The 25866-nt window shown below is 32.8% G+C and overlaps 1 pseudogene; it reads right to left on the reverse strand.

The window, feature by feature from the left end:
* Nucleotides 1-1248: 1248 nt before the first annotated feature.
* LOC118600588 lies at nucleotides 1249-1367 on the reverse strand (annotated as a pseudogene).
* Between the last annotated feature and the right edge of the window lie 24499 nt (nucleotides 1368-25866).

The raw sequence follows: 25866 nt of genomic DNA on the forward strand, positions 1-25866 counted from the left end.
TGATCTATTGGTTTCAGAATTGATTTGGAGCTTAGTTATATGGCAAAATTTAAGTAAAAATTTCATCGGGAACTGAAATAACATGATGCTCTGGAATTGTTTCTGTTGTGTGAAGGGAAATATTTGAGGTAGTGGTAATATTTAAGTATAATTACTACTGATTTTTAAAAATGCAGGAAATGAAAATGATAAATTAGTTCACTCATTGCAAAGGTTTACACAGGCTTGCAAAAAGCAGGAATGCTGAAAGCAGTAGTTTCCAACAGATTAATAATTGATATGTGTCTAATCTGATTTTATTTGCACAAAAGAAGAACTAACTTCATTTTAAACAGTAAAATCATATGCATTTAAATCTGCCTTAAGTTTCCTTATTTTCCTGAGAAAATTGTTATTGTCTAGAATTACTTAATTATTGAGCTTTTTTATTCCCACATGACAATTGAAATGGTGAGAGCTTTCCAAAAGAATTACAAATATACCCAAGTTTTAATTCCCTTCATTGATTACAGATTGGTCATTCTTTCATGATACGTTTTGATAGTTTTAGTTTGGCATGAACAGCTTGAAATATTTAACACAATGGTTTTCACAAAATGCAATTATGAGGTAGTAGATTGGCTGCTAAATAAATCAATAATCCTATTTTATGTGATACTTACATTTAAAGTCTTTTTATTTTCCTAGAGACGTGACATATATTCAAAACAGACTTTGCAACACAAAAGTAGTTATAATTGTTCTGTGCCTCTTAAAGTAATTGAATTGATTCTGTACATAAATCTTAGAAAATCCATTAGCTTTTTTTAATATTGATTAGATAGATAATAAAATCGCACAGAACATAAATACTAACTTTTTTTTTTTTTGATGATTTTGGCTGATATCCTTGAAAAGAGTGAAATTTTAAAATGAAAGTGGCTTTATTTCCTAAAGGAATGAAAATATATAATTTGATCTATGCTAAATAGAATCATTTAGATGCCATATAGGATGCTAGCTTATAGTGATAACAGAAATTGTTTGTATTCCCCAACGACAATTAGAACAAAACTTTTTATACCATGCAAGTATGGCACATTTTTATTTTTAAACATTTATAAAACTAACACAAAGTGATTTTTAAAAGTTAAAAAACACAAAATACGTTTTTTTTTTTCTAGGTGAGGCAACCCTTGGTTGACCTCACAGAGTGCAAGGATCTTGTCAGTTTACAATCTCTTATTATTATTATTTTTTAATTTGTTACACCTACAGCACCTGGTCTTCCTAGGTGGTCTCCCATCCAAGAACTAACCAGGCCCAAACCTGCTTAGCTTTTAAGATCAGATGAGATCGGGATTGTTAAGGGAGGCATGGCCATAGAAAAAACATAGAATACATTTAACTTGTAGCGGTCATTATGTAAAAGAGGGAAAAATGGACTAATAATTAGATAAACATAAAATTTTGAAAGCAACAATTAAATGCTTTTAAGAATATGCCTTGAACTTATACCTGCAAGATTTTTTTTTTTGTTGTCTAGGACAGTGTAACTTCAGTATTTAGTGCATGCTTACTAAATCATTATAATAAAAACAAGTCAAGAAAATTGTGACATGAATGTATCAGAGGCTATGCTCTAATATAGTCAACTAGGATAATTTTTTTAACAAATCAAAGTTATATGCTTTGGGCAGTACACATACGTTCTACCTTGCTGCACTCCCCACCATTTCATGTTGCCTTATAGCCTTTTGTTTTACTCATTTTCTTAACCTGCTGATCTTCAAAAGTATTGAGAGTGTAGTCGAAAGTATCTTGCACTTTGCCGATATGGCTCTAACTTACAGAATATCTAAATCTGGTCACAAAATGAAGTATGTTATTCATAAATCTTGAACAACCTATATACATGGTAGCAAAATAGAATATTTTTTTGACAGAATTTTTGGCAAATGAATATGTTTCATTTGTCTAATTTTTTTTTTGTTTTTAAGTAAATCAGAAAAATTTCAAACTACATGTATGATGATAACATTTGATGGTCATGTAAGTTCTATCCAGTTGTTCCTGTTACCAATGAAAGTTCTTGTAGCAACCCGTTTTTATCACATTGGTACATTTTATCTACTCATTAAAAGCATAACAAATATGCAAGCTGTTCCCTGACACATAAAAGAAAGTGAAGAAAAAAATGGAAGGAAGGAAGGAAGGAAGGAAGGAAGGAAGGAAGGAAGGAAGGAAGGAAGAAAGAAAGAAAGAAAGAAAGAAAGAAAGAAAGAAAGAAAGAAAGAAAGAGAGAGAGAGAAAAAAGAAATCCTTTAAGTGAATGGAACTAGGATTCATATATGTGTGTGTATGTGTATACATAATCTATTTCTATGTACCCATCCATTCATCCATTTATACATACATACATACATATGTACATTAGCAATATATAATATTACTATGAGCTTAATTGTGCCCCTCTCATTCATATGTTGAAGTCCTAACCCTGAGCACCTCAGAGTATAGCCATATTTGGAGATGATTAAGGTAAAATAAGGTCATTAAGGACAGTCTTACTCCAATCTAACCCACGACCTATAAAACCAAGAAATTTGGATATACTGAGACACCAGGATGTGTGGCCACAAAGGAAAGATCATGTGAGGACACAGAAAGAAAGCAACCACTTACATGTCAAGAGTAAAGCCTCTGGAGAAATCAAACCCACTGACACCTTGATCTTGGACTTTTAGCCTCCAGAACTGTGAGAAAATAAACTTCTGTTATTATTTAAGCCACCAGTCTGGTATTTTTCAATGGCATTCCTTAAAATTAATACAAATATGATATCATCATTCTGATTCAATACCACAGAGCTAATTTTTTCCAATATTTGCAACTCTGTTTTTTTTTTAGCAGTGAGAAATCTGTCTCCCATTATCTTTAACATATTTGCATATTTAATAAATTCTCCCATGAAACCAATCTCTTTTCTCTGCCTTCACACCTTTTACATTATGGATGATCTTACTTTACTTGGACTACTGTGTGAGACAGCCTTCCTCACCATGCTTGGGCTATTATCTCATGCTAGGCTATCTCTGCTGTGATCCTCCATTTACCCTGCTCAGGCTCTGATAACCCAAATCAGGCCATCCTTCTGCTGCCGTACCCTCTTCACGCTGCCCTGGCTCTGATACCACATGCCAGGCCACAAACACTCTTCTTACCTGACTTTTTCTGTGACGCCCTCTTCAAGTCACTGTGGCCCTTACAACCTTCTCTAGCCCAAATTACGTCCTTTTAAGACATTGTTTTTAATAAAGGAAAGTAAGGGAAGAGAAAGAGCTAAATCCTTGCTTTGGAGGAGTGTATAACTTTTAATTTAAGAAGTAGATCTAACTATTAAAGCAGGAGGTACATGTAATAATAGTTGTCAAATCAATGGTTTCACTTTATTTTTTTTATCTGGCAGTTTCTGAGAAGTTAACAATCCTAAAACGCAGAATAAATTTATGCTATCACTACATTTGATGAAACATAAGCAGAACTTTTAGGAATTATCTCTCATTAGATTGCATAAAGGATTTGAGAGATTTGGGGCTGATCAAGGAAAAAGATATGACCATGAGATGGCTGTAACACAGCTTTACTGAGTAATAATGCCTTAACAGTTTTGTATGAGAGAGGAGTCATGAGGGAAAGTCCTTCACAGCAAGAGCCTGTCCAGAAACTAGGTGGTGCGGGGTCTCTACTCAGAAAGGGAGGAGGGCAGGAGAACTCTTGGGGGCGAAGGGGATGTAAAAGAAGGACCACGTGTCTAGGTGGTGTTACTCAATAATGTGGGAGATAGAGGGGTCAGGTTATGCTGAAGGGCAGTTTCTCCAAAGTGGTCCTCATCAATAGCCAGCAGTTGTTAGTTGATGTTTTGTAGGGTACATAATGCATACGGGCTCTAAATAGTTAAACAAAAAATATCTACTTTGTTTGGGCTACTTTTTTAAATAATCGAATACTGTAATATAATAAGAAATATATATATATATATATATATATATTTGGTGTCTTCCCCTGCTTCCTGATACAGAGTTCTTAAAACTTCTGTAATTTCCTGAATAGTATGGGTGTGAGGAATATCTTTTGTTCTAATATTAAATCTTGGACCTCAGTCCTGACACAAAGCTTTTAAGATCCTTGTAATTTCCTAAGTGATAGAGGTGATAGAAGCATGTTACATAGATATCCTAAACCCCTTGGAATTTCCTGGGTGAGGACGTGTCTTTTATTCCAAAGAATCCACTTTTGGTGGACACCTGAGGAGCTTCGGGATGGATATTGGTCACCATAAAGACCAGGCTTTAATTAAGCTTAGAACTTTCATTCCTCCCCAACTCCCACATCCTCTAAGAAAGGGAGAGGAGCTGGAGATTGAGTTAATAATTGATTATTCCTACATGACGAAGCCTCCATAAAACTCCTAAATTATGGGGTTTGGAAAGCTTCTGGGTTGGTGAAATTATCTACATGCTGAGAGGTTGGAGCACCCCAACTCCACAGGGTCACAAGCAACTGAGCTTGAGGCCCTTCAAGATGATCCCTTATGTACCTCATCTATGACTGTTTATTATTTATAATAAATCAGTAAACATAAGTAAAGTGTTTTTCTGAGTTCTGTGAACTATTGTAACAAATTACCAAAAGAATGAGCTTTTGAGCTAATGGGTCTCTGCCTGAAGTAAAGAAATAAGCTGGACGCCAAAACACAGTGAACATCTTTGGTTCATTTATAAAACAGGTCATGAGATCTATGAAAGCAGGTACCATTTCTGCTTTTGCTCACTGCTTTCTTCCTTGTGTGTGCTATATGATGCATGTACAACAATAATTTATTGAATGGTTGTGATAATGTGGAATATAAAACAAAATAAGCATTGCTGAGTCACTTAAAATTGAGTCTCACTGAGGAAGTGAGACCTATGCACGTCTCATGACTCTCTTGAAATTATTGTCAAGCTGCTGACCTGTTGCTAAACTCAGCTCAAGGCCAAACAACAGACACCAATAAGTGTGACATGGTCCTTATATGGGTTTTACTTCCTCCTCATCATGGTGACCAGACCATCTATTTTCTTCACTTCGAAAGGAACCATTACATTTTAACAAGCAGCTTCTTCCATTTACACAATGGCCCTGACCAATCCCAACTGATCTAGCCAACACCTTTCATTTACATGGAGGACCTTAATGAGAATAGCTCGTATGGTTTTGCCCTTAATAAACCCCGCCTTTCTTTGTTCCCTTTGTAGCATGCCTTAAATTGCTACTTAAACTGTGCCCCAGATTACAATACCTCTTTTGCTCAAATACACACTTATTTGTTTTATATTACAATCTAAATACTTTTTTTTGTTGTCATTAATAGTTGGATGATGTAAGGTCACCCATTTTTTAATACTAAAACATCCCAGTTTATATTAACATCTACTTTAATATATTTGTGATCTTTTTCATGATTTGAAACTTGAATTATTCTCTTTGGGGCTTACTACTAGGCATGCTGTGGTCTGAATGTTTGTGCTCCCCCAAAATTAATATGTAGAAAACCTAATGTCAAATACTTAATGGTGACATTAGGAGGTAAGGCCAAAGTCACCATTAGAAAGGTGATTAGGCCATGAAGGCAGAACCCTCATGAACGAGATTAAGTGTCCTTATAAAAGAGGTCCCAAAGAGCTAGCTCATCTCTTCCATCATGTGAGGACACAAAAGAAATCTGCAACTGGAAAGAGGGCCCCCATCCAATTATGCTGGCACCCTGATCATGGACTTCCAGCCTCTAGACTGTAAGAAATAAATTTCTGTTGTTTATGAGCCACTCAGTCTGAAGTATTTTGTTATAGCAGACCAAAAAGACAATGATAGAAAATTGGTACAGAGAAGTGGGGATTTTAAAGTAATAAATACCTAAAAATGTAGAAGAGGTTTTGGAACCGAGTAAGGAGTAGAGGCTAAAAGAGTTTGAGGTGAGGCTCGGAAGGAGAAGAGAAGAGCTGGAAAGTCTCAGTCATCTTAGAGAACACTCAAGTGGTTGTGAACAGAACACTGATAGACATACAAACAGTAAAGGCCATTCTGACGAGGTCTCTGACATAAATAAAGAAATATTGTTGGGAACGTTGATATAAAGTGGCAAAGAGCTTGGCTGAACTGTGTCCATATTCAGGGTTTTTGTGGAGGCAGAACTTGTGAGCAATGAAATTGGATGCTTGACTGAGGAGATATCTAAGCGAAATGTTAAAAGAGCACTTTTGGTTCTTCCTGACTGCTGATAGTAAGATATGAGAAGAAAGACATGATTTAAAGACAGAGTTATTAATCAAAAAAGAAGCAAAACAAAAATTTAGAAAATTCTCAGCCTACCTATCTGAAAAGGAATAAAAAGAAGCTTGTTTTGGAGAGAACATGAAGAGTGTAGCTAAATTTGATAAGGATATTAGTATGGATTGGCCATCTCAACAGAAACTAGGAGTAATTCAACAAAATAGTGGAAGAATGACCCCAAGGTACTTTGGAGATTCCCAGGGCTGCCTTCCCCATGAAAAGTGGAGAGGAGAGTATAAGGGCCTATAGGGCAGAGAGGTTTCAAAGGAGGGGGCCGCTGCTGCCTGGACACCTCACATTGTGAGCGCCAATCTGCACTCCAATGCCATGCTCCTTGACCATTCCACTGAGCCATGGTACAGCTTTTACTGTGTCCAAGAAGCACCAGCAGCATGGCTGCCTCCACTCTAGATTTTAAGGGATAAAGCAGCCTGGAGTCATGGGCGTGCAACCCACGCAGAGGGTTGCTGCGTGAGTGAGAGCATAGGTGAGTCTTCATTAGGGTAATACCCAACAGAGTTGTGAGGGTGGAGCTGCCTCTACAACACAGAGCCACCTTCAGAACCAATGTGCAATTCTAGCTGGGGAAAGTCACAGCATGGGCTGTATCCAGAAAAACAATTCAGACAAGGTGGCCAGAGCTTGGGGGCACAGTTCTTACTCCAGTGTGTTCAGAATATGTGACTGCAACCCCAGTGAGTCTGGAAGGTGAGACATATAGCCAAGGAAGATAGGGCTTTGTGTTGTTTGCTCCATTAGGTTTTAGAATTACCTTGGACCTGTTACTCCTTTTTTCTTTTCTACTTCTACCTTTTGGAATGGGAATTTCTATCCTATGCCTGTCCATTGTGTTTTGGAAATATCTAATATGTTTTATTTCCTAGTTTAACAGCTAGAGTCTCATCCATATCCGATTTAGCTGATATTTAGATGAGACTTTGAACTTAAACTTTTGAGTTAATGACGTGGGTGAAGGACATGAATTTGAGGAGGGGGCACAGTTGGAATGCTATGGTCTGAATGTCGGCATTTTCCCCAAAATTCTTATGTTGAAAAACTAATGGTGAAAAGGCCTTACCTCGTATTGAGTATCCAGTAGATCAGAGATTCCCAATTGTTTTGTAAGGAGAAGTGGTCTTTCATTTCCCAAAGGCACTATCTTCAGGGAAACAATGTTGTCATTCACAAGTGTCAATGAGGAAATGCTGCTACTGCCTCCTGCCACAGCTATGTATTAGATACTCTGAAGAGGACGCATGCCACTTTGGCATATAGCCTTGTGCAGAACCATCTCCTTTTTAGGTATGCAATTTAATTTTCTTAATACCCTAATGCACTATTTTTCAGTTATTTATTTATTTATTTTATCTATCTTCTCTCCTAAACAATGAGCTGTTGAGATCAGGACGCATGTCTTAATCATTTCTGCAGACACGACATCTAGTTTCCTAATATGTTTCTGAATGAATGAATGAATGAATGAATGAACAAAGTCTGCCAGATGAGGCCTCAAGATTAAACGATCAATTTCTCTAGGATAAGATAACTGTTTGCAGAATTACTTAGTGAACCTTGACCACAGGACAAATACATAGGCTAATATTTCACACATCTCATTAGTATGGGATAAAGTTTCTAACCTGAATGTATTATGATAGAGTATAAGACTGTCAAAACTCTGCAATCATAAACCATGTCTGAGTTATGCCCTTGTCAGAATGCTCTCACTTATCCTGCTAAGCTTCAATGCCAAAGCTACTACCAATGCATAGTTTCTTCTAGACTAAGAATTTATTTGTCATCCATAGTCTTGTAAGGGTTACTAAACTTGAATAAAACTTGAGTTTTAGTTCATATTATCAAAACTTAGTTTATTTTGAGCTGAGAGCAGTTTCATCAGTAAAAGTATAGCTCAAATGCACTGTGTATAAATTTACAGCTCAGTATTACATAATTCTAGGTAGATATTTCTTATTAACAGACAATCCATTTATATGACTCTTAGAGAATGAAACTTAGAAATAGTCTTACCTGTGGTGCATGTACAACATTATTGGAAGGCATTTAATTTTTAATTTTTTTATTACAACAAAAGACTAGAAACATGGGCATGACACTTAGAAATTTACAAAATAGATAATAGATTTTATGGCTGACCAAAAAAAAAAAAAAAAGTAGCATTTTTACAGCATAACAAAAGCATCTGTAGCTTAAAATATATATTAAATAGTAAATTAACAAAACATTAGTCAATAAAATTTAGAGGGAAAGCTAGCTGATTTTTTGGAGGTATGTTTTTACTGCTAGTTAAATTTTCTTATAATTCTCATGAGACTGGGAAAATAATATGATAAGATACATAATTTGATAAGCTACTGCATTCTTAAGCAATTTTATATTTCTGACAAAGTGACAGCTACATTAAAAATTAAAACAAATGTTAACTGAATTGCAAGCCTCAAAAAATACTTTTTAAATTAAAGTATTTATTATTTAATTTAAATTTAAACATTAGATTATGCAGATATTGAAACCTCCTCTTATAAAAACTATATCCTATGGTTTGTAGGCACACATATTTCTCTGCCACAAAGATGATAAGAATATGAATTGTAGGAAAAAGAGTATATAAATATGATTCAGAAAATAGAGTTCTTGATAGAAAAAATGTGTCACTGAATTTCACAAAACTATTCCATTTAAAATGGCTATTCTAAAGTAGACAAGAAGAACCTCACCTTAAGTGAAAACACATAGGTAAAACCTCATGTAAAACAGCTTATCTCTTGACTTTTTGTAAATAATATGATTTTCATTATTTTATGTTTCCTTTTGACATCCAAAGCAGTTTGATTTAGTAGCACACTTTCTTCATTTGTTTAATACCAATCTAGATAAAATTTGAATTCCCAATTTCTAGGCTCCAGTCAGAGAGCCATCTCTGAAACTTGTTGGCTATTTATTTTGATTCTCTGGAAAACTACATCCACTAGAATGACTTCTATGAAGTCAGAGCTTTTGAATATTTATTTACTGCTTTATTACCCAGATTAAGAACAGACTCTAATGCATAAGAAGTATTCAATGTGTATTTGGTAAATACATTTTCTAAATGAATTATCTTCTGATGTAACAAAGATTGGGGACTCTTTCCACTCCAATGACACTAGTCTAAAGTAGCTTAAGCTAATAAGACCTAAAAATGTAAACATGTGTAACTTTGAGAAGTCCAAAGATAGAACTACCTTTTCAGCTGGATCCAACTGAAATAAGATTATCAGGGCTTTCTTTCACTCTCTATAGTTCTTTTTCCCCGGATACATTAGCAGGTCCATCCACGTGGCCTCACAGGATATGGACTACCCAGTTCTAGAAGAGATAATTCATATGGGCTGTGATGTAAATACTAATCCCTTAAGGAATGTGGTGTACAACTTGCGAAAGTATGCAAGGTAGTGTAGGATTCTAGAATCGTTATCTCATTTAGCCTTGGAAAATGGCTGTTAGTATTGATGTTAAACAATATCACTTAATATCAGTAGAAAACTTTTTTTGAGTGTATATGTGTGTGTGCACAAACACATGCCCACATGCATAGGCATACTTCCATGCCAACATATGTGGTGTATCTCGAGATAAGATTCTCATTATTCTTGGACCGCATTCTGTATTGTCTTCAGATGAATGGAATAATTAGACTTATTTTTCCACCCCTGTGGATGGTGGATAGGGTATGCTTTCAAAATAAGGAGAATGGAAGAAAATCCTGAATCTGGGGGCTGGGAGGAGTAAGAATACTGTCTCCTCTTACAAATGATATCTGCTTCTTATTCTTAAGTATTAAAACAACCACAAAAAGTCTTTAGTGTAAATCCTTAAGAACGAAACTGCTAACTAAATAGGCTGAATAGATAATATAACATATTCTAAGCTACCAGAAACATCACATTAAATACAGTCAATACAATTGCCTTTATAAAGAAGTGATGATAACATATGTGTAGTATATATGTGTATATTCATTGAGCACAATTCTAGCTATGAAAAAATATAGTGATTATAAGTATTATTATTGTCAACTTAATTTTAAATAACCAATGTGTCAATAAGATTAATTATGGATCTGAAGAGAAAGACTTTATGACATACTCTCTCTCCTATTTTCTTATTATTTCTCCCATTTTTTCTTTCTGTCTTAAGTTGCTTTTGATTCCTTTTCTTCTCTAGCACAATAAATATTCACACTTTTATCTCAATTCAGTTCAGATCAATTCAATTCAATTCAATTTCTATTTTTATTTCTATTTCTGTTCTCAATTCTCAAAGCCTATCCTAAATCTTCTTCTAGCACTACATGCCCTGCCTTATCAACTTATGTTAATTTAACCACAACATACATACTGAAGATCCTGAATACATACCAAATTAACTACAAATCTTATCTGATTCTGCCTTAATATGATGTTAGGATCATTCTATACCATTAGTTGGATTCTAGATAGTCGCTTCTTGCCTTGAATATTGAAGTGGTTTTTAAAACAATTATTACTTTGCTCCCTGTCTTCAAATTAACATTTCCCCTACCCATTCATTGTTGCAAACTAAAATTTAAAATAATAATAATAATAAGGTCATATTATTCCTTGATCCTTAGGCTGGTTCTCTAACAGCTAGAGAATCGTTCCTCAGGTCTTAAATGTGAAATTTAAGGATATTTGTAGTTTAGGTTCAACCTGCCTTAGATCTAATTTTTTTTCAACGCTCATTTGTTCTATACTCTGGCACATATATTACTAGACATTCCCTGAATCCATCGTGTACTCCAAGCAACCCCATGAATGGGACTTGAGATGACCCTTTGCTAGCGAGGCGTCCAACTTGGGTCCATAGGAAACACTCTGGAGATGCAGATTATATTTGATTTGTTCTCAAATCAGTTATCAAGCCTGTCATCTCCCTTCAAATTGAATTAGACTCTAGTTTTATTAGTCTGCTAACCTCAAAGAAAGCATATGAGGCTCTTCAATTGTCTCGTTAAATCTCCTCTCTCAACAGAGTTGAAAAGAGAAATAACACACTCCTCTGAATGGCTGGGAGTGGGGGATGGGGGATAGGGTGAAGTGGTTGCAACTGGAAAGAGCTTTCTAATTATTTTCTTCAGTAGTCCTGCATTACCTATTTCATTGAATCTGAGAAGTAATTGTAAGATTCTCCAACTATTTATAGTTTACTTAGGAATACAACATGCTGCAAAGAAGGAAAGAAAAAAGAAAAGAAAGAAAAGAAAAAAGAAAGATATGCTACTGAATTTTAAGATAATTCTTAATTTCAGAGATGTCAACATAAACATTCACCCTTCTTCTTTGGGGCATGGATGAAAAGGGTGAGATTTATGGTCCACTTCTCTCTTATACCCTGGATAGAGCTAGAGGCTTAAGAGTCATCTAATGGCCTTCTCTAGTCACTTATTTCTGCTTCAGCCAAAATTTTTATTTTAATATTACTTTATATATGACATGTTACACAGCAATTCCTTCTTCATCTATTAAAACACAGATAAAATGTAAAATGTTCTAGGAAGCTTTCTCTCATTCTTCTATACCAAACTCCTTCTTGTTGCCAGGAAGAGTCAATCACTTTTTTAAATGATTTTATTGTTTTTTGTTAATATCTTTTTATTTTTTTTAATTTTGACAAGGGAGCCAAGAACACTCAGTGAGGAAAGGATAGTCTCTTTAACAAATGGTGTTGGGAAAATTAGCCACACATAGAAAAATGAAGTTGGATTCCTATCTTAGAGCACTCATAAAAATTAACTTGAAATGTATTAAAAATTTAAACATAACATCTGATACCAAAAAACTCCAGAAGAGGACGTAAGGAAGAAATTCCTTGACATTGGTTTGACAATGACTTTTTTCTTTTCTTTTTTTTTTTTTTTTTTTTTTTGCTATGACATTAAAAAAAAAATAAGCAACAAAAGTAAAAATCAACAACTAACTAAAAAAACTTCTGCATAGTAAAGAAACAGTCAACAAAATGAAAGACAACCTAAATGGTTGCAAACCATATTCCTATAAGGGGTTAATAATACAATTCAATGTCAATAAAATGAACAATCTGATTTAAAAAATGGGCAGAGGAACTACATAGCCAGTGCATGCAAAGATACTCCATGTCACTAATTATCAGGGAAATGAAAATCAAAACCACAATGAGATGACACCTCAGATCCGTTAGAATGGCTATCATCAAGCAGATAAGAAATAACAAGTGTTAGTGAGGAAGTGAAGAAAAGGGAATTTTTGTACACTGTTGGTGAAATGTAAATTGGTGCGGCCACTGTGGAAAATAGTAAAAAGGTTCCTCAAAAAATTAAAAATAAAACTACCATATGACCCAGCAATCCCACCTCTGAGATTATATATATATTTAAAGTAACTAAAAACAGGTTATTTAAGCGATATCTGCACTACCATATTTTTTCAAAATAGCTAAGATATGGAAACAACCTGTGCCTGTCAACATATGAATAGATAAAGAATATGACACATATACAATGGAATATGATTCGACCATGAGAAAAAAGGAAATTCTGTGTTTTGCAACAACATAGAGGAAACAAGGTCAGTATACAAAGTCAGAAAAAGAAAGACAAATACTGTATGATATCACTTATATATGGAATCTTAAAAAAAAAAGAAGAACTCATAGAAACAGAGAGTAAGGTGATGGTTGTCAGGGGATTAAAGATCAGGAAACTGAGGAGCTGTTTTTAAGGGTGCAAACTTGTAACTAGTAGATAAATAAGTCCAGGAGACATAATGCACAGCCTAATGATTATAGTAAACAGTAGTGTATTACAATCTTCAGAGTTGCTAAGAGACTAGATCTTAATTGTTCTCATCGCAAAAAAGAAATGATATCTATATGGCTTGATAAAAGGGTTAGCTAAGGCTATAGTGGTAGTATATAAGTGCATTAAATCAATATAGTCTACACCTTAAACTACACAATGTTATATGTCAATTACATCTCAATTAAAACAAATACCTATTATAAAACATTATGCTAACTGTGATTGTGTTCTCATCTGCCAGTTTATTTTTTGTGTTTTTAGTGTTTAGACTACTGCCTGTTTAAAGCTCTATGTTTACTGAATGAATGTTTCAAAAATTATAAAATAGGAAATCATCTCACTATTTCAGACATGACTTAGGAAAGTTTTAGTACTTTCACATGATCTTTACATATCTAATACCTGGTCTTTAAACATTCAGATTCACAAAGTTGGTTTTATTTCACCCAGAAGTAACTGGGCTTTGTGACAACAGATGTGTTAAATTAAATCCTGAAAGACTGCTTTTCATTCTTAAAATGAATTAGTTTACATTGGTAAATATAATTGCCAAGTGGACAAAAACTTCGTATGACATTGTCAGACTATTCCTTTACTTTTAAGGATCTCTGCAAGAGAAATAAAATTACAAACAGAGGCTGTTTTCCAAGTATCATGAGCAGTAGGTCATCACTTGGGTGCCTGATAAACTCTGGTTAAGTTTGTCAAGAGGATAAGAATAATAAACTTTGTAAATTGGACAAGGTGTTTTCCACCCTGAATCTTGCTGAAGAGATATCAACACCTTTATGTAACTAGAATTTTCTTATGTGGATTACTACTTCTCTTTTTTGTCAAAATAACAATTACCTAATTTATGTAGCCAACAGTTCTGTTGGGTACAGTGTTTAGAAACCCTCAAATTTAAAACATTCTTATTAAGAATTGATTTAAAGATTGTGTCTTAGAATATGATAATGTTGCAAATCATGAGTATATTTTTTATGTGTTAGTGTTTATAGTTTCAGCTTTAGAGGGAGATTTTTACCTTAATATTTTTGGATCCCAACTGGAAGGATATATAAAAATTGCAATGCACGATAACTTAAAATTATATCCTACAAAAAAGAAAGAAAATGATTTACACTGTTAAGACTGGGTTGCAATATAATTATTATGGGGTAAAATGACCAAGTATATGTTTAGACTAAGTAATAGAATATATTTCTTCACTAAAAAATATGTTAAGTCATAGAATAATTTCTCTTGGGAATTTCTGTGGGAAAAAGCATTATATTTTCAGTATTTTCTTTTCACCTAAGCAAGTGACTCATTGAATTCTATATTAAGAAAGTAGCAATCCAAGAAAAAGCCATGATAAATATAAAATTTGATTATATCTATTATAAGAATAAAATGATTCACTAGAATATTAGGTAAACTATGATAATAATTCTTGGCCTATTTTAGTTATATGTATTCCAGTTTTTATCTAACAACCAACCAGATAGCCATTTCCAAACCAAGATAGCTAGTTTTGTATTTGTTTTCTTATGAATATATTCATTCTAATTTCAAAAAAATGTGTCTCAAGTAAAAGCATAAAGAAATTTACCAACATACTTCCTCAGATATTTGAGTCAAATAACTGTAGGTTTGTTTTGATATTTTAGTACATGAGCCAAATCAAATTAATTTGTGATATTCTCACCATAAGACTGATACAGTGTAACACATGACTGACTTCTCTCTTAGATATAAAGAAGCAACTTTTAAATAGTTTTATAATATATATTCATGGCTACATATTTTAAACACATATTACTTGTAAAAACTAGTCTGAAAATAAAATAAGATCACTGCTGAGGCTTTAGAACAGGAAGCTGTTTTATGTCTGTTCTAGTTATAACTAGCCATATGCTTCCAGCTAGAAAACTCCTGTGGTCACAGCTAGATCTAATCCATTGGGTTATGTTCCTATATGGAAAATGAAATATCTTTTGATATCCTCTATGTGAATTATCTCTACTTTGCTCACATGAGAGATTTCTTTCTTAACTGACACTAAATAAATTGAATTTTTTTATAAAACAAGTTTCTGCCATTTTGTCTTAAATAAAATTTCAGCAGAAAAGATATCATTGAAAAATAGTAGATTGTATATGAATAAACTGCCATAACCTTAACATCTCTTTTTTTCTTTTTCCAGTGTTTTCAATTTAAAATATCATCATTCTTACTCCACAGAGAAAAAGTAATTTCTTCCACAAATGTTGTTCTTGTTTTCCAAAAATTTATTATTTTTAAAGATCAAAGGAATAAAAAGTGAAACACTCAGTAATATACACATTTCTCTCATATAGGTTCCATCACTGAGTTTGATTCCTTTCATTGTGATATAAAGACTTTTAAACTATTTTTTCTTTCTGTTCCTAGAGTTACTATATACAAAAAAAGTGGCTTTTAGTCACTATATTTTATTATGCCTACATGGTCTTTGTCTTTCCTACAGTTCACATCGTCTTGAAAGTCAACAACTGATCTATTGTAACACAATACACCACTATATTACTGGTCAGTTTAAAAGAAATATACTTATTGTCAAAATGTTTCACCATGTTAAGATAGATATCTTTTTATGTGTTTAAACATCTGTCTCTGTTCTATGAATAAAATGTTTGTCAGATTTATACTACAAAAAAAATGACTACAAGATAACTTCTAGTTTTTTATGAGATCATGATTTAGTTTATTTCATATTTTTGTTTTCTTACTTTAAAAAATCTTTTTGTACGTATTGTTACAAGAGGTAGAAAACTCTCAATTACAGACTTTTAAAATATACAAGACAATGTTGATTAAAAAGCAACAAATAGCTGTTGCTGAGATTAAAACAAAACAGAGACCTCAAAATCTAAAGCTGATAGTAAAAATCGTTCAGTCAATGTGTAAAAATTTTTTAAGTAAGTTAAAGAGAGGAAAAAGTTAAGTAGAACATTTGGTAATCATGAATAAGAAAAAAAGTTGTTTGAGCTTGATTTTTAAACTTAAGTATATACTCAAAGATCTTTTGTTTATTGACACAAAAGATTATCTCTCAAGTTGCTTAACTATAAATCAGAATAGGTTTAGATTTAGCATCACAAAAATTACCATTATTACTTTGATCCTAAAGCTCTATACTTGTTTCCTAATATTGGTTTGAGTACTTAGACAAATTTTAATGTAAGATAAAATGTCATACTCTAATCTCATGTCCTGTATCACCTTGAGAAGTAATGTTTTTGATAGACAATAACATCTTATTTAAACACTTGAATTTTCTGTTTTACATTGTTTGATTATTTAGGATAGCAATATAGAATAATGATAAGATAAAACAAGGAGGTTTTACATGTACTTGAAAATAATTTAATTTCATTAAAATAACTAAACTATGGGCTCTAAAAATTGCTGAACTTTAAAAGGTATTGTCTAAACACACAGAGTGCCCATCTTACAGAAGGCACTCAAAAATATTTGAATGAATTAATACAATTTTTATTTATGGTTTTCTAATGTTAGTGTATTGTATTGTGCTGAGGTCCCTAACACCACCCTCAAGTTTGGTGATTCACTCAGAGGACTCACTATAGTCACGTAGTTATACTTATGGCTATGATTTATTACAGTGAAAGATTTCTAGGCTAAACCAGCAAATGGAAAAGGTGAACAGGGCAAAGTCCAGAGGAAAGCAAGTACAAGCTTACAAGAGTTCTTTCCCAGTGGCACTGTAAGGATGAGCTTCATTCATCCACCCATCAGTTGTGACAACACATGTGAAACGTTATTTACAAGGGAATATCTCTTGAGCCTAGAAGTCCAGGGATTTTATTGGGGGTTGGTTGACCATAATCATTGAAAATTTACACTCCCAAGTGGGGAAAAAAATCTGCTCAGCATAAACCTTATTGTACAGATAAAGCATAATGAGCCACTTTTGTCATTCAGGAAAATTTTATATCACTGTGAGAAACTGTTTCCCAGCCAATTACCAGCCTATATCTAAGGGCCATTCTGAAAATCAAGCCCTTCTAAGGATAGTAGTATCTGGCATGCTATGTTGTTTTCTGCACGTGGATGAAAACAAAAAAGCTGATGTCAGCATCTGTATTAAACATTTTATAATAGATATTGTTATGATCTTCTTATCGAGGAAGAAAACAGAAACTCAAATACTATGTTTAGAGCTGAGACAGTAGATGTGCTAGATATCTCCTACTGTTCTCCTCAGATTCACCTTCCACTTTGTGTCTCAGAGACATCGATGGACTGAATCAACTAGCTCCCTATCATTGACTGATGCTGTGATAGCAACAATGATCCAGAATAATCTCTTGGAAGGCAATTCTGAAATCTTTGAGAACCATGTCAATAGCCTCCTTTCTGAGGAGTAATGACATATTTGTAAACCATGCCACATAGTAAGATCATTATTACTCAAATTATCACTGATGATGCATGAGATGGCACATAGGTGGAAGGCAAGATAAAGTAGCTATGCCAGTTAGTTGCTATGGTTACAAAAATGACTATAAATATCATGGCTTCCTTTGATGGCCTTAAAGAACAGATAGAGGAAGAGAGACATTAATATCTGCAGATATCCAACATAGAACACAAATGAAAAATCAGAAAATGTGGCTTTAAAAGTGGCTTTAAAAATCTCGTCTCCTATTGCAATAAGGCGTAAATGACTGAAGATTTTGCTCACATCTTGATTGTAAGAATTACAGAGTTAAAACACTAAATACTCAACTATCCCAGGAATTTAAGCAAAGGTAAGAGAACTATAAAAAAAAGAGTGGGGCCTTCTGATACATATTTTATTAGGGACCTGATAGGAGACATGAATGAATGAAATCACATGAATGAAAACTTTGCATTCTCAAATGCCCCTGAACCTCTCCAGCTAGTAGAAGCAGTTGCTATCTGCACCCACTCTTTTTAAGAATACCAGCCTTCTCCATACAAGTCTTTTAATAACTGCAACTATATAATTAACCACATATGGAGATTTATACTCACCATTGTACCAAGTCTTCTGTCCCTCTTGTTCAGTGGACAGACATGACGAACCATCTTATGTTATCTTATTCCATTTTATTTGCAGGAACTATTCAGTCCTGTTGTCAAACTCAAATTTCAGACTAAGATTTTCATGTAATCAAACACAAATTTTGTTTTGTTTTGTTTTGTTTTGTTTTGTTTTGTTTTGTTTGTAAAGAAATGGGTATGAATACAAGGTCTGCATTTCTTAAGCTTGAGTTATGTTTTTAGTTTCATAGAACTCATGCAGATATCTTCTTCCTCCTGGACACCTGGAAAATGCCTTCTCTTAGTGAAGTATTTCATGGAAATGTTATTTACTAAGCTAGCTGTGGTATTCTGTTCTCTGTCTCTCTGAGACATGTTTATGCCCTGGCCGACTTCTTGTGCATTCTGATGGAGCTGCATTATATCTCAAGTTATTTGACAGAAAAATTAAATTCTACATTGGGTCCAACCTCTAAAGAATTCTCCCATGGAACAAACTCATGAAGGCCAGATTATTGTCTGTGTAACACCATTAAACACTCCCTTGAATGGAAGGCAGCAACCTGCAATTTGATGCTTTAATCACTGTCTTATTGACTTGTTTTCTCTTACATTGGGCAAATGTTTCCTTTTTAGGTTTCACAACTCCCTGAAGGTATCAAGGGTACAAATGAGTATTCACCTGAGTATTTTCCTTTACTCTGATGTGAGTTGAATTTGGGTTATTCTAGGTACCAGGGGACCATATTTCCTTTAGAATTTTGCTTCTACAAGTTTAATATGTATCATAATCACCTTGGGGACTTGTGAGCCATACTCCCAGGAATTCTGATTCCATAAGTGTATGTTAGGGCCTGCAAATTTTGGTTTCTACCAAGTTCTCTGATAATGCTGATGTTTCTAGAATGATGCCTCACTTCAGCCTTAAGAACATTATTAGAATTCATTCTGCCTGGTAAAAGCGAGTTTCAAAATTAAAATAGGGTCCTGCTACCTTGACACAGTAGTATAGTTAAGTTTGTGTTAAATCTTAATCGAATCTGAAAATTGGTTATGAGGTTCTATCATGTTATCAGTGCTTTCATGAGGGGCACCAGTATGAGGATGAAATGTCCTCTATATAGTGTGTAATTTTTATTTCTCTGTAATCATTCAGGGACTCATGTTTCTCAGGAAGAAGGAGAGTCTCACAGTGCTTAAAGAGCTTTTTTCAATTCAAAAGAAGCTTATAAAAAGCATATTTGAGGTTAGATATTGTGGTGATTGTGATACAAGTTGTTGAAAGTTCAGCAATGTCAAGCTTAGAGCAAGAAAGGAAAGAACATTTGCCTTTTGTTCATGTGGTTGTTTTGAGTGGGAAAAAGTTATAGCTTCAATATATGAGAACAAAGAATATAGATATATTCAGGATCTATAATCATGAGAATTTAGAAAGGTAGGATAAAAAAGATTTCTCTCCCTCTCTTTCCCTGCCTCTCAAGAGATAGTCAAGAAAGTATAAATAGAATCAGACATTGTTAACATTAGGTTAAAACAATCTTCATCTGGACCATTCTTACTGTAAATTCATGTTTATAGCTTTTATTCTGTGCAATCTGAAGCAAAGAAAGCATCTTTTGTTTTTGGCTGCAAGTGAGAAAAGATAAGATGTACTGGAATATTAATAGAATTTTAGAATCATGTGCTAGAACAGTGGTTCTCAAACTTGACTGTTCACTAAAATAAACTGGAATAGTTAGAAATATTTCCCAGTCTCGAGATGCACCTATGATCAATCAAATCTGAATTTCCACAGATAAGACCCAGACATCTCATTTTAAATTTAATTTCCACAGGTGATTCTATTGTAAGAACACTTGGAAAAGAACCTTAGTACAACTGATAAAATTTGCACAAATTAGCCTGCTCCATATTTTGAAAAAGTACATGCATGGCCTTCTGTTTCTTCATGAAATTTACTTTCAACCACTTGGGATATTTGTAGTAAAATAAAGAACTTAAAAGGAAAAGATATTTATATAATAATCCACTTATAAGTAGAAAGTTAAAGGTAAAACTTAAATGATTATTTTTGGAACTTCTATCAAACATTCTTCCCCTTGTTTTTCTTGAAGTCCTTGCTCAAATCAGTTTCTAACCCTTTAATTAATTGATCCAGTTTTATCAGTCTATTGGTGGTAAGTCTTTATTTGGATGTAACTGTTTTTTCAAAGAGAGAATTTGAAAATACTTACTGGCCAATTGATCCCAGGTATCAGGTTTCTATATACTTTTCTAAAAGCAATTTCTAGAATCATATTTTTTTCCTTAATGAGTTTTTACACGAAAATATTACTGTTCAGGAACTGGAAAAAAGGTATGTATTTTTCAGCAAATCACATCTATATGATTAATTTTTTTAACCATTCATATATATTACTTTATTCTGCTGAAATAATGCCCACTAATGATATTTAATATTGTTCTGGAAATATTAGCCTGTATAATACCACAATAAAAATAAATTAGATAAATGCTGTAAATGTAAAAAATGTACTTAAGATATGATCATGTACCTGGAAACACCATGAAAGTATAATACAAAATGGTTCAAATTGATAAGTATCAATATACTATCAATAACTCATTGAGAAATTTAACAAAAAACTCTTTTATTTATAAAATAATAAGTACCACATGACATACACTTCACAAGTAACATGCAGGACCTATGGGAAGAAATTTCAGTGAGAAACCTGTAAGAAACCTTGAAAAAGATGCATTCCACCTTCAAAAATAGAAAGTCATAAATTTACTACTGAATCAACATTGAAAGACATATTCTTCTCAAATGGATTCATACATTAAATATTACACCAGACAAAATTACAATGAATTCTTGATAGGGGTGCTTAAAAAATTCTGAAATTTGAGGGGAAAAAAAGCAAAATGCCATATAAAATTTTGAAAAGAAGACTGAAATGGTCTTTGTCTCTCAAATATTAACATTTGATAAGTACAAATGTACACAGTTGCTGCGCCCATAGAGCTTAAAGGCTAAAGTGTATAGTCTAAAGAGTATATAAGAGTATAGAAAAATACAAAATTACAATGCCGTGGGGGTGGGTAATATGATAGGATGAAGAGTGCTGTATGAAAGCGCATAGAAGGAACTAGATTAGGAAAAACTATATTGGATTTGATGCTGGAACAACCCAATGGAACAGAAAACCCAGAATCAATTAAGTGTGAGCAATTTAACTCGAGATAAATTGTCATTTTACATCACATCATAGTGTCGAAAACAGTATGGAGTTTCCTCAAAAAGTTAAAAAATAGAACTACCGTATCATCTAATGATCCCACTACTGAGTATATATCTGAAGGAAATGAAATCAGTATTGGTAAGTTACCTTCACTCCCATGTTCACTGCAGCATTTTTCACATTAGCCGAGGTATGGAAATGACCTAGGTCTTTAACAGATGGAAGAATAGATAAAGAAAATATTATATATCTTTTAGAATTTTTCCCAGTAAATCTCCGCTAAAGAATAAATCATAAAATAGATGAGTATGCTAAATCATAAAAGCAGAATCATCGATTAAGAAGTAGTATGATTTAAGAGATGGAAATGGAAAAGTGGCAGTAGCGATGCTATTTATAACCACAAATAGTATGTAAATTATGTTTTTTAAGTGTTTGATGTTTGTTTTCAAGGAATGCTGGCATAGAGTTTGGGTTTAGTATTCAATGAGCCCCTTCAGTAAGATTATAGCCTTTCGGCATGCCTTACCATTTATTTCAAAAGAATATAAACCAGGTAGATGCTTTTTGTGCCATAGAAGCCATTGAAAAATTATTATTAACTGTATAATCAATCATCTTATGTCTAATTTTTAAAAATTTATTTTTTCTTTTGGACACCCGTCTGGACCTCCGGGGTTTCCAGGTGCTACCTGTGCACTCTGCTTTCCAAGTGTATTTGTTTGGACCAGACAAATGGTGGGGAAACGTGAGTTTCATGGAAGGTTCTTCCTCTTTGGCTAACTTAACTCACCACTTGCAGCCCTTCTGCACAGGACAACATATTAGTGTTTGATCTCATCGATGGGTGTTTAATCACATCTAAGACACAGCAACATAAGACAAATTGTTATCTAAAAATTTCTAGCAGTATGCTGAATAAGAGTGGTGAGAAAGGACAACTTCCTTGTGTTAGTCTTCATTTGTTATTCTCTCATATTACTCAAGAATATGCATTACTTATATGTCTATATTGAGTAATATCTCAGTAACTAACAATACAGTTAGTAGTATTTATAACTATAAGGTACAGGGTTTGATTACATCGAATGAAGCAAGGAGTATTCTACTAGGTTTTTAATTGAATATATAATAAACATAGTTTTAGAAAATAAAGAACAATAAGTTATCTATTTTTCTCTTTTACTTCTTAAAGTATTACATAACACTTAGTAAGCTGAATCAAACTTTGTGTCTGTGTGAACTACAGATAACATTAACAACTATTCCAGGAAGTATAAAATTATCTATGAAAATTGTCTATGCCTCATCTTAGGTGTCTAATTCAAGAACTCTATCACATTTGGTGACTGGTCCTATGGTGACAGAGTGAAAATTTTATCAAATATTGTTTGAAATATTACTTATTTTCTTAGATTTCTCTAGAGGTTGGATGAATTAATCTTCACATAACTTCTTAAACTATTAATCATGAATAAAATTTCTGATTTTAATATCACCTTCAGTCACTGCTATTGCTAGATAATATTTTGATTACATGCACTCTATAGACCAGTTGGCCTGTTTTAACAAGATCATTTTGTCCATCCTGGTTTTTCCTTTGAGTATCTTTAATTTATTTTTTTCAATAAAGAAATTAGTTATCATTATGGCCATGCCTGTGTAAGATAAATTTAGTTAAAAAAATACTTTTAAGTATATCCAATATACTTTCAGTTATAATAAACTATTTGTTCAACAAAAAGCTATATTTTAGTATATGGATATTTGGAATATAAAATCATGCTGTGCAAACTCATTAGTAAAGTATTAAAACTACATCTCTGTGATACTGAAATTCCCCATGTTGTTTAAAAAACTGCTATAGCCTTTTAGTAATTAAAAAATCTTTAAAAGTAATTGAAATCATTTTATAGATATTTTACTAGTTGATCTTCTAATGATTCATACCCAATTTAGTAAACATATATTTCATATTATAAAATGATATATTTAAAAAATATTTAAGTGCTCTTAAATGTGACTTTTTAAAATATAAGTTTGCATATCTACACAAAATCTTATAATAAATAAATGCATAATATTGTGCTGTGTAATTAAATACCACAGTCACCATAATTGCTGTGGGAAATATAAGAATTGGATGCTATGCCATAATTTTAAGTTATAAAGTACTATATATCTTATTTGTTCTTTGCAAACTACTCTGTTGGCCAAAAAACATTTTAGTGTGAAATAAATTACCAAATAATGAATATTTGGGAACCTCAAGAACTTCAAACAGTAATACATTATATTCATATAAGTATTTAATTGTTTTTATTTTATTTCTCTGGGTTTAGGAATATTACATACTTTACTGTTCACGTTTTTAAAGATAGGTAATTTTATATCAAAAAAGTGGAAAGCTTTCTATTTAAAAGGTAAAAATATTACACACTCGTTGAAATGTTGAGAAACACAAGCTATGCAGAAGACAGGAAGACTGAATTTCTCGGGGTGCAAGTCTGGAAATTTAAATAATTATGTATAAGATTAAAAAGTATTTCATATCTGGATTCTGTAGCCTTTAAGGCCCAGTGAAGAGCTCATATTTTATTTAGCCTATAAAGCTTAAATTAAAAACAATGTGTTTGTATGTGTATGTGTGTGCATGCAGGCATGCATGTGTGTGTATTAAGATGATAGTAGTTTAATTGTAAACATTATTATAGTAACAGTGTTGAGACTTGATAAGATCAGTGTGTGAAGACAGGTTGTTAACAGTGGCTAAAGAAATAAGGACATGAAGAGTGTAAATTTGTATGGTGAAAAGTTTCTAAGCTGGAATTGATATCTGAAATAATAAGAAGGAATAGCAGAGAGGAGTAACAAAATTGAAACTTTAAAGAATTTAGCAAAAACATTTATATGGGGAATTAAAAAGAAAGAATTAAAATATGTTTGACAGGTACATAACAAAATTTTAAAAATTAAATAAATGATTGAATAAATTATTAGATATCATAAGGGAAGGAGATTTTTTAAAAATAAGTTTTTATTTTAAACCAAAAGCTCTTTTCATTCATTTTTTGCTCCATCAAAATATTATTTAACTTTTATTTTGATTAATTTTAGATTTACAGAAAAGTTGCAAAGATAGTACTAAGTCCTATAGACCCTTCTCCCAGCTTCACTGATATCTTAGGTAACTATAGTATATTTATCAAATCTAAGAAATAAATATTGTTACAATACAATTAATTAAACTTCTGTCTTTATTTAGATTTCAAGTGTTTTCCTAATAATGTCTTTTATTTACTACAGGATCTAGTCTAGGATACTACATTGCATTTAGCCATTAGGTCTCCTCAGCAACTCTTATCTATTACTGTTTCTATTATCATTTTTTCCTTATCATTTTGAATAGTATTGGTCAGGTAATTTGTAGAATATCCCTCAGTTTGTGTTTATCTGTTTTATCATGATTAGACTGAGATGAAATAAACTTCTTCAGAGCATCATGCCAGGGATAAATGACTGCAACCATAACTTATCATGTACAATGTCAACCTTGATCATTTGGGTTAAGGTGTTATCAGCTGGATTTCTCTATTGTATAGTGACTGTTTTTCCCTTTCCTTAAGTCTTGGTTAAAGCTGAGTCCAGCTCAAAATCAAGGCTGGAGGATGCGGGGCAGAGAGAATTAAGCTTCCCTTTCTTATAGGATAATCCCTACAGATATTATTTAGAATTCTTCTGTAAAAGTGATTTATACCTTGTCCCTCATTTATCGATTTGTCCAATCATTTATTTATGTCAGCATAGACTTGAATATATTTATTTTGTATTTAGGGTTATAATTCAACACTACTATTATTAATTTTGTTCCAGATTTGACCATTAAGAGCTCTTATTTTTTAGATAAAGATAAATATCACATGATTTCATGTACATGTGGAATCTAAAGAACAAAATCAACAACAACAACAACAAAAGCAGAAATATACTCATAGATATAAAGAATATTTTGAGTGCTACTAGGTGGGAGGGGTATTGGGGGATGGTAAAGAAAGGAAAAGGGATTAGGAGGTACAAATGGATAATTGCAGAACAGACATTGAAATGTAGACTATACCATGGGGAAGATGGTTAATAATGTAATTAATATGTAAGGGGGAAGAGGGGTACTAGATTTAGTGGGGTAATTGCCTTGCAAGTTAGGTGAATCTCTGATCATTATGCTGTACAACTAAAACTGGTATATTATTGTATGCCAACTATAATTGAAAAAAAAAAACTCATTGAATTGTACAATGTAAATATAAGCAACTACTTGTCCATTATATTTCAACAAAGCTGGAAAAAATTAAC

Source organism: Rousettus aegyptiacus, unplaced genomic scaffold (genome assembly GCF_014176215.1).
Source record: "Rousettus aegyptiacus isolate mRouAeg1 unplaced genomic scaffold, mRouAeg1.p scaffold_m13_p_3, whole genome shotgun sequence".
Classification (NCBI taxonomy): domain Eukaryota; kingdom Metazoa; phylum Chordata; class Mammalia; order Chiroptera; family Pteropodidae; genus Rousettus; species Rousettus aegyptiacus.